This window comes from Leiobunum rupestre, chromosome 1 (assembly GCF_980474605.1).
Source record: "Leiobunum rupestre chromosome 1, qqLeiRupe1.1.hap1, whole genome shotgun sequence".
In the NCBI taxonomy this organism is placed as follows: domain Eukaryota; kingdom Metazoa; phylum Arthropoda; class Arachnida; order Opiliones; family Sclerosomatidae; genus Leiobunum; species Leiobunum rupestre.
Genome location: NC_143384.1, coordinates 39,053,944 through 39,060,107, shown reverse-complemented (window position 1 = coordinate 39,060,107; position 6,164 = coordinate 39,053,944). Strand labels below are relative to the sequence as shown.

General features: G+C 40.8%; 26 non-coding genes across 26 annotated transcripts; all 26 read left to right on the top strand.

Moving 5' to 3' along the window:
* The first annotated feature begins 522 nt into the window (after positions 1-522).
* On the top strand, positions 523-594 carry TRNAE-CUC (transfer RNA glutamic acid (anticodon CUC)). The gene has a single exon. It is a non-coding gene; the product is annotated as a tRNA-Glu (tRNA).
* An 82-nt stretch (positions 595-676) lies between these two features.
* TRNAE-CUC (transfer RNA glutamic acid (anticodon CUC)) lies at positions 677-748 on the top strand. Its single transcript has one exon. It is a non-coding gene; the product is annotated as a tRNA-Glu (tRNA).
* Positions 749-827: 79 nt separating this feature from the next.
* Positions 828-899, top strand: TRNAE-CUC (transfer RNA glutamic acid (anticodon CUC)). The gene has a single exon. It is a non-coding gene; the product is annotated as a tRNA-Glu (tRNA).
* Positions 900-981: 82 nt separating this feature from the next.
* Positions 982-1,053, top strand: TRNAE-CUC (transfer RNA glutamic acid (anticodon CUC)). Its single transcript has one exon. It is a non-coding gene; the product is annotated as a tRNA-Glu (tRNA).
* Positions 1,054-1,135: 82 nt separating this feature from the next.
* On the top strand, positions 1,136-1,207 carry TRNAE-CUC (transfer RNA glutamic acid (anticodon CUC)). The gene has a single exon. It is a non-coding gene; the product is annotated as a tRNA-Glu (tRNA).
* An 82-nt stretch (positions 1,208-1,289) lies between these two features.
* On the top strand, positions 1,290-1,361 carry TRNAE-CUC (transfer RNA glutamic acid (anticodon CUC)). Its single transcript has one exon. It is a non-coding gene; the product is annotated as a tRNA-Glu (tRNA).
* A 235-nt stretch (positions 1,362-1,596) lies between these two features.
* Positions 1,597-1,668, top strand: TRNAE-CUC (transfer RNA glutamic acid (anticodon CUC)). Its single transcript has one exon. It is a non-coding gene; the product is annotated as a tRNA-Glu (tRNA).
* An 82-nt stretch (positions 1,669-1,750) lies between these two features.
* Positions 1,751-1,822, top strand: TRNAE-CUC (transfer RNA glutamic acid (anticodon CUC)). The gene has a single exon. It is a non-coding gene; the product is annotated as a tRNA-Glu (tRNA).
* Positions 1,823-1,904: 82 nt separating this feature from the next.
* Positions 1,905-1,976, top strand: TRNAE-CUC (transfer RNA glutamic acid (anticodon CUC)). Its single transcript has one exon. It is a non-coding gene; the product is annotated as a tRNA-Glu (tRNA).
* Positions 1,977-2,212: 236 nt separating this feature from the next.
* Positions 2,213-2,284, top strand: TRNAE-CUC (transfer RNA glutamic acid (anticodon CUC)). Its single transcript has one exon. It is a non-coding gene; the product is annotated as a tRNA-Glu (tRNA).
* Positions 2,285-2,520: 236 nt separating this feature from the next.
* TRNAE-CUC (transfer RNA glutamic acid (anticodon CUC)) lies at positions 2,521-2,592 on the top strand. Its single transcript has one exon. It is a non-coding gene; the product is annotated as a tRNA-Glu (tRNA).
* Positions 2,593-2,825: 233 nt separating this feature from the next.
* TRNAE-CUC (transfer RNA glutamic acid (anticodon CUC)) lies at positions 2,826-2,897 on the top strand. The gene has a single exon. It is a non-coding gene; the product is annotated as a tRNA-Glu (tRNA).
* A 235-nt stretch (positions 2,898-3,132) lies between these two features.
* TRNAE-CUC (transfer RNA glutamic acid (anticodon CUC)) lies at positions 3,133-3,203 on the top strand. The gene has a single exon. It is a non-coding gene; the product is annotated as a tRNA-Glu (tRNA).
* An 82-nt stretch (positions 3,204-3,285) lies between these two features.
* Positions 3,286-3,357, top strand: TRNAE-CUC (transfer RNA glutamic acid (anticodon CUC)). Its single transcript has one exon. It is a non-coding gene; the product is annotated as a tRNA-Glu (tRNA).
* Positions 3,358-3,593: 236 nt separating this feature from the next.
* Positions 3,594-3,665, top strand: TRNAE-CUC (transfer RNA glutamic acid (anticodon CUC)). The gene has a single exon. It is a non-coding gene; the product is annotated as a tRNA-Glu (tRNA).
* Positions 3,666-3,747: 82 nt separating this feature from the next.
* Positions 3,748-3,819, top strand: TRNAE-CUC (transfer RNA glutamic acid (anticodon CUC)). The gene has a single exon. It is a non-coding gene; the product is annotated as a tRNA-Glu (tRNA).
* A 233-nt stretch (positions 3,820-4,052) lies between these two features.
* TRNAE-CUC (transfer RNA glutamic acid (anticodon CUC)) lies at positions 4,053-4,124 on the top strand. The gene has a single exon. It is a non-coding gene; the product is annotated as a tRNA-Glu (tRNA).
* A 389-nt stretch (positions 4,125-4,513) lies between these two features.
* TRNAE-CUC (transfer RNA glutamic acid (anticodon CUC)) lies at positions 4,514-4,585 on the top strand. The gene has a single exon. It is a non-coding gene; the product is annotated as a tRNA-Glu (tRNA).
* Positions 4,586-4,667: 82 nt separating this feature from the next.
* Positions 4,668-4,739, top strand: TRNAE-CUC (transfer RNA glutamic acid (anticodon CUC)). Its single transcript has one exon. It is a non-coding gene; the product is annotated as a tRNA-Glu (tRNA).
* Positions 4,740-4,821: 82 nt separating this feature from the next.
* Positions 4,822-4,892, top strand: TRNAE-CUC (transfer RNA glutamic acid (anticodon CUC)). The gene has a single exon. It is a non-coding gene; the product is annotated as a tRNA-Glu (tRNA).
* Positions 4,893-4,974: 82 nt separating this feature from the next.
* Positions 4,975-5,046, top strand: TRNAE-CUC (transfer RNA glutamic acid (anticodon CUC)). Its single transcript has one exon. It is a non-coding gene; the product is annotated as a tRNA-Glu (tRNA).
* An 82-nt stretch (positions 5,047-5,128) lies between these two features.
* Positions 5,129-5,199, top strand: TRNAE-CUC (transfer RNA glutamic acid (anticodon CUC)). The gene has a single exon. It is a non-coding gene; the product is annotated as a tRNA-Glu (tRNA).
* Positions 5,200-5,278: 79 nt separating this feature from the next.
* Positions 5,279-5,350, top strand: TRNAE-CUC (transfer RNA glutamic acid (anticodon CUC)). The gene has a single exon. It is a non-coding gene; the product is annotated as a tRNA-Glu (tRNA).
* Positions 5,351-5,582: 232 nt separating this feature from the next.
* Positions 5,583-5,654, top strand: TRNAE-CUC (transfer RNA glutamic acid (anticodon CUC)). Its single transcript has one exon. It is a non-coding gene; the product is annotated as a tRNA-Glu (tRNA).
* Positions 5,655-5,736: 82 nt separating this feature from the next.
* Positions 5,737-5,808, top strand: TRNAE-CUC (transfer RNA glutamic acid (anticodon CUC)). The gene has a single exon. It is a non-coding gene; the product is annotated as a tRNA-Glu (tRNA).
* Positions 5,809-5,890: 82 nt separating this feature from the next.
* Positions 5,891-5,962, top strand: TRNAE-CUC (transfer RNA glutamic acid (anticodon CUC)). Its single transcript has one exon. It is a non-coding gene; the product is annotated as a tRNA-Glu (tRNA).
* Positions 5,963-6,164: the final 202 nt, after the last annotated feature.

Sequence of the window (6,164 nt, the reverse complement as noted above, 5' to 3'; positions counted from 1 at the left end):
ATTTTGACCCAAAAGGAGGGACATAAAAGTATGCTTCGCGTTTATTGGCTCGTTTGAAAATTTGTCAATAACTTCAAATATAGTAATTGTTTACAATATATTTTGTATGGGATATATAATTTTGGTTAAAGATCATTAAGTAGAGTAAAAGTGGTCTAAGTATAATACTCAACAATGGTTCTCTGACGACGTTATTGTTTCGCTAATTTGAATTTTAGTTTCCGTTCCCATTAATAGATGGCTCCACGCTCTCCACGAAAGTAATTTTATTAGAAGATTTCGATAGATTCATGGCCATCTCTAATAACAGGGGCCTTTTCATAATATAGGTGGCAATGATAGAGCCGACAGCTGCTTTAAGGCAATCCTCTTCCTATTATTTCAACTAAGAACTAGTGGTTAGGATATCTGACTCTCACTCAGAAGGCCCGGCATCAGATTGGTTCCTTTTTAAGGCAATCCACTTCCTATTATTTCCACTAAGAAAGCAATGATTTTATTGGTTATTTAAGCGTTGCATCGTCCGGTGTCGTCTAGTGGTTAGGATATCTGACTCTCACTCAGAAGGCCCGGGTTCAAACCCCGGCATAGGAATGGTTGCTTTATAAGGCAATCCTCTTCCTATTATTTTAACTAAGAAAGCAATGATTTTATTGGTTATTTACTTTTATCATCGTCCGGTGTCGTCTAGTGGTTAGGATATCTGACTCTCACTCAGAAGGCCCGGGTTCAAACCCCGGCATCGGAATGGTTCCTTTTTAAGGCAATCCTCTTCCTATTATTTTAACTAAGAAAGCAATGATTTTATTGGTTATTTACAATCATCGTCCGGTGTCGTCTAGTGGTTAGGATATCTGACTCTCACTCAGAAGGCCCGGGTTCAAACCCCGGCATCGGAATGGTTCCTTTTTAAGGCAATCCTCTTCCTATTATTTTAACTAAGAAAGCAATGATTTTATTGGTTATTTACTTTTATCATCGTCCGGTGTCGTCTAGTGGTTAGGATATCTGACTCTCACTCAGAAGGCCCGGGTTCAAACCCCGGCATCGGAATGGTTCCTTTATAAGGCAATCCTCGTCCTATTATTTTAACAAAGAAAGCAATGATTTTATTGGTTATTTACTTTTATCATCGTCCGGTGTCGTCTAGTGGTTAGGATATCTGACTCTCACTCAGAAGGCCCGGGTTCAAACCTCGGCATCGGAATGGTTCCTTTTTAAGGCAATCCTCTTCCTATTATTTCAACTAAGAAAGCAAAGATTTTATTGGTTATTTACTTACTTCATCATCCGGTGTCGTCTAGTGGTTATAGTATCTGACTCTCACTCAGAAGGCCCGGGTTCAAACCCCGGCATCGGAATGGTTCCTTTTTAAGGCAATCCTCTTCCTATTATTTCAACTAAGAAAGCAATGATTTTATTGGTTATTTAATCATTGCATCGTCCAGTGAGTCTAGTGGTTAGGATATCTGACTCTCACTCAGAAGGCCCGGGTTCAAACCCCGGCAAAGGAATAGTTGCTTTATAAGGCAATCCTCTTCCAATTATTTTAACTAAGAAAGCAAAGATTTTATTGGTTATTTACTTTTATCATCGTCCGGTGTCGTCTAGTGGTAAGGATATCTGACTCTCACTCAGAAGGCCCGGGTTCAAACCCCGGCATCGGAATGGTTCCTTTTTAAGGCAATCCTCTTCCTATTATTTTAACTAAGAAAGCAATGATTTTATTGGTTATTTACTTTTATCATCGTCCGGTGTCGTCTAGTGGTTAGGATATCTGACTCTCACTCAGAAGGCCCGGGTTCAAACCCCGGCATCGGAATGGTTCCTTTATAAGGCAATCCTCTTCCTATTATTTTAACTAAGAAAGCAATGATTTTATTGGTTATTTACTTTTATCATCGTCCGGTGTCGCCTAGTGGTTAGGATATCTGACTCTCACTCAGAAGGCCCGGGTTCAAACCCCGGCATCGGAATGGTTCGTTTATAAGGCAATCCTCTTCCTATTATTTCAACTAAGAAAGCAAAGATTTTATTGGTTATTTAAGCATTGCATAGTCCGGTGTCGTCTAGTGGTTAGGATATCTGACTCTCACTCAGAAGGCCCGGGTGCAAACCCCGGCATAGGAATGGTTCCTTTATAAAGCAATCCTCTTCCTATTATTTCAACTAAGAAAGCGAAGATTTTATTGGTTATTTACTCTCTTCATCGTCCGGTGAAGCCTAGTGGTTAGGATATCTGACTCTCACTCAGAAGGCCCGGGTTCAAACCCCGGCATCGGAATGGTTCGTTTATAAGGCAATCCTCTTCCTATTATTTCAACTAAGAAAGCAAAGATTTTATTGGTTATTTAAGCATTGCATAGTCCGGTGTCGTCTAGTGGTTAGGATATCTGACTCTCACTCAGAAGGCCCGGGTGCAAACCCCGGCATAGGAATGGTTCCTTTATAAAGCAATCCTCTTCCTATTATTTCAACTAAGAAAGCGAAGATTTTATTGGTTATTTACTCTCTTCATCGTCCGGTGAAGCCTAGTGGTTAGGATATCTGACTCTCACTCAGAAGGCCCGGGTTCAAACCCCGGCATCGGAATGGTTCGTTTATAAGGCAATCCTCTTCCTATTATTTCAACTAAGAAAGCAAAGATTTTATTGGTTATTTAAGCATTGCATAGTCCGGTGTCGTCTAGTGGTTAGGATATCTGACTCTCACTCAGAAGGCCCGGGTGCAAACCCCGGCATAGGAATGGTTCCTTTATAAGGCAATCCTCTTCCTATTATTTTAACTAAGAAAGCAATGATTTTATTGGTTATTTACAATCATCGTCCGGTGTCGTCTAGTGGTTAGGATATCTGACTCTCACTCAGAAGGCCCGGGTTCAAACCCCGGAATCGGAATGGTTCCTTTTTAAGGCAATCCTCTTCCTATTATTTCAACTAAGAAAGCAATGATTTTATTGGTTATTTAAGCATTGCATCGTCCAGTGAGTCTAGTGGTTAGGATATCTGACTCTCACTCAGAAGGCCCGAGTTCAAACCCCGGCATCGGAATGGTTCCTTTTTAAGGCAATCCTCTTCCTATTATTTTAACTAAGAAAGCAATGATTTTATTGGTTATTTACTTACTTCATCGTCCGGTGTCGTCTAGTGGTTATGGTATCTGACTCTCACTCAGAAGGCCGGGTTCAAACCCCGGCATCGGAATGGTTCCTTTTTAAGGCAATCCTCTTCCTATTATTTCAACTAAGAAAGCAAAGATTTTATTGGTTATTTAAGCATTGCATCGTCCGGTGTCGTCTAGTGGTTATGGTATCTGACTCTCACTCAGAAGGCCCGGGTTCAAACCCCGGCATCGGAATGGTTCCTTTTTAAGGCAATCCTCTTCCTATTATTTTAACTAAGAAAGCAATGATTTTATTGGTTATTTACTTTTATCATCGTCCGGTGTCGTCTAGAGGTTAGGATATCTGACTCTCACTCAGAAGGCCCGGGTGCAAACCCCGTCATCGGAATGGTTCCTTTTTAAGGCAATCTTCTTAATATTATTTCAACTAAGAAAACAATGATTTTATTGGTTATTTACTTTCTTCATCGTCCGGTGTCGTCTAGTGGTTAGAATATCTGACTCTCACTCAGAAAGCCCGGGTTCAAACCCCGGCATCGGAATGGTTCCTTTTTAAGGCAATCCTCTTAATATTATTTCAACTAAGAAAGCGAAGATTTTATTGGTTATTTACTCTCTTCATCGTCCGGTGTCGCCTAGTGGTTAGGATATCTGACTCTCACTCAGAAGGCCCGGGTTCAAACCCCGGCATCGGAATGGTTCATTTATAAGGCAATCCTCTTCCTATTATTTCAACTAAGAAAGCAAAGATTGTATTGGTTATTTAAGCATTGCATAGTCCGGTGTCGTCTAGTGGTTAGGATATCTGACTCTCACTCAGAAGGCCCGGGTGCAAACCCCGGCATAGGAATGGTTCCTTTATAAGGCAATCCTCTTCCTATTATTTTAACTAAGAAAGAAATGATTTTATTGGTTATTTACAATCATCGTCCGGTGTCGTCTAGTGGTTAGGATATCTGACTCTCACTCAGAAGGCCCGGGTTCAAACCCCGGCATCGGAATGGTTCCTTTTTAAGGCAATCCTCTTCCTATTATTTCAACTAAGAAAGCAATGATTTTATTGGTTATTTAAGCATTGCATCGTCCAGTGAGTCTAGTGGTTAGGATATCTGACTCTCATTCAGAAGGTCCGGTTTCAAACCCCGGCATAGGAATGGTTCCTTATTAAGGCAATCCTCTTCCTACTATTTCAACTCTGAAAGCAATGATTTTATTGGTTATTTGCTTTTATCATCGTCCGGTGTCGTCTAGTGGTTAGGATATCTGACTCTCACTCAGAAGGCCCGGGTGCAAACCCCGTCATCGGAATGGTTTGTTTTTAAGGCAATCTTCTTAATATTATTTCAACTAAGAAAGCAATGATTTTATTGGTTATTTACTCTCTTCATCGTCCGGTGTCGTCTAGTGGTTAGGATATCTGACTCTCACTCAGAAGGCCCGGGTTCAAACCCCGGCATCGGAATGGTTCCTTTTTAAGGCAATCCTCTTCCTATTATTTTAACTAAGAAATCAATGATTTTATTGGTTATTTACTTTGATCATCGTCCGGTGTCGTCTAGTGGTTATGGTATCTGACTCTCACTCAGAAGGCCCGGGTTCAAACCCCGGCATCGGAATGGTTCCTTTTTAAGGCAATCCTCTTCCTATTATTTCAACTAAGAAAGCAATGATTTTATTGGTTATTTATGCATTGCATCGTCCAGTGAGTCTAGTGGTTAGGATATCTGACTCTCACTCAGAAGGCCCGGGTTCAAACCCCGGCATAGGAATGGTTTCTTTATAAGGCAATCCTCTTACTATTATTTTAACTAAGAAAGCAATGATTTTATTGGTTATTTACTTTTATCATCGTCCGGTGTCGTCTAGTGGTTAGGATATCTGACTCTCACTCAGAAGGCCCGGGTTCAAACCCCGGCATCGGAATGGTTCCTTTTTAAGGCAATCCTCTTCCTATTATTTCAACTAAGAAAGCAATGATTTTATTGGTTATTTATGCATTGCATCGTCCAGTGAGTCTAGTGGTTAGGATATCTGACTCTCACTCAGAAGGCCCGGGTTCAAACCCCGGCATCGGAATCGTTCCTTTTTAAGGCAATCCTCTTCCTATTATTTTAACTAAGAAAGCAATGATTTTATTTTTAATTTATAATCATCGTCCGGTGTCGTCTAGTGGTTAGGATATCTGACTCTCACTCAGAAGGCCCGGGTTCAAACCCCGGCATCGGAATGGTTCCTTTTTAAGGCAATCCTCTTCCTATTATTTCAACTAAGAAAGCAATGATTTTATTGGTTATTTAAGCATTGCATCGTCCAGTGAGTCTAGTGGTTAGGATAACTGACTCTCATTCAGAAGGCACGGGTTCAAACCCCGGCATCGGAAGGGTTCCTTTTTAAGGCAATCCTCTTCCTATTATTTTAACTAAGAGAGCAATGATTTTATTGGTTATTTATAATCATCGTCCGGTGTCGTCTAGTGGTTAGGATATCTGACTCTCACTCAGAAGGCCCGGGTTCAAACCCCGGCATCGGAATCGTTCCTTTTTAAGGCAATCCTCTTCCTATTATTTTAACTAAGAAAGCAATGATTTTATTGGTTATTTACATTTATCATCGTCCGGTGTCGTCTAGTGGTTAGGATATCTGACTCTCACTCAGAAGGCCCGGGTTCAAACCCCGGCATCGGAATGGTTCCTATTTAAGGCAATCCTCTTAATATTATTTCAACTAAGAAAGCAAAGATTTTATTGGTTATTTACTCTCTTCATCGTCCGGTGTCGTCTAGTGGTTAGGATATCTGACTCTCATTCAGAAGGCACGGGTTCAAACCCCGGCATCGGAAGGGTTCCTTTTTAAGGCAATCCTCTTCCTACTATTTCAACTAAGAAAGCAAAGATTTTATTGGTTATTTAAGCAATGCATTGTCCTTGTCGTCTAGTGGTTATGATATCTGACTCTCACTCAGAAGGCCCGGGTTGAAACCCCGGCATCGGAATGGTTCCTTTTTAAGGCAATCCTCTTCCTATTATTTCAACTAAGAAAGC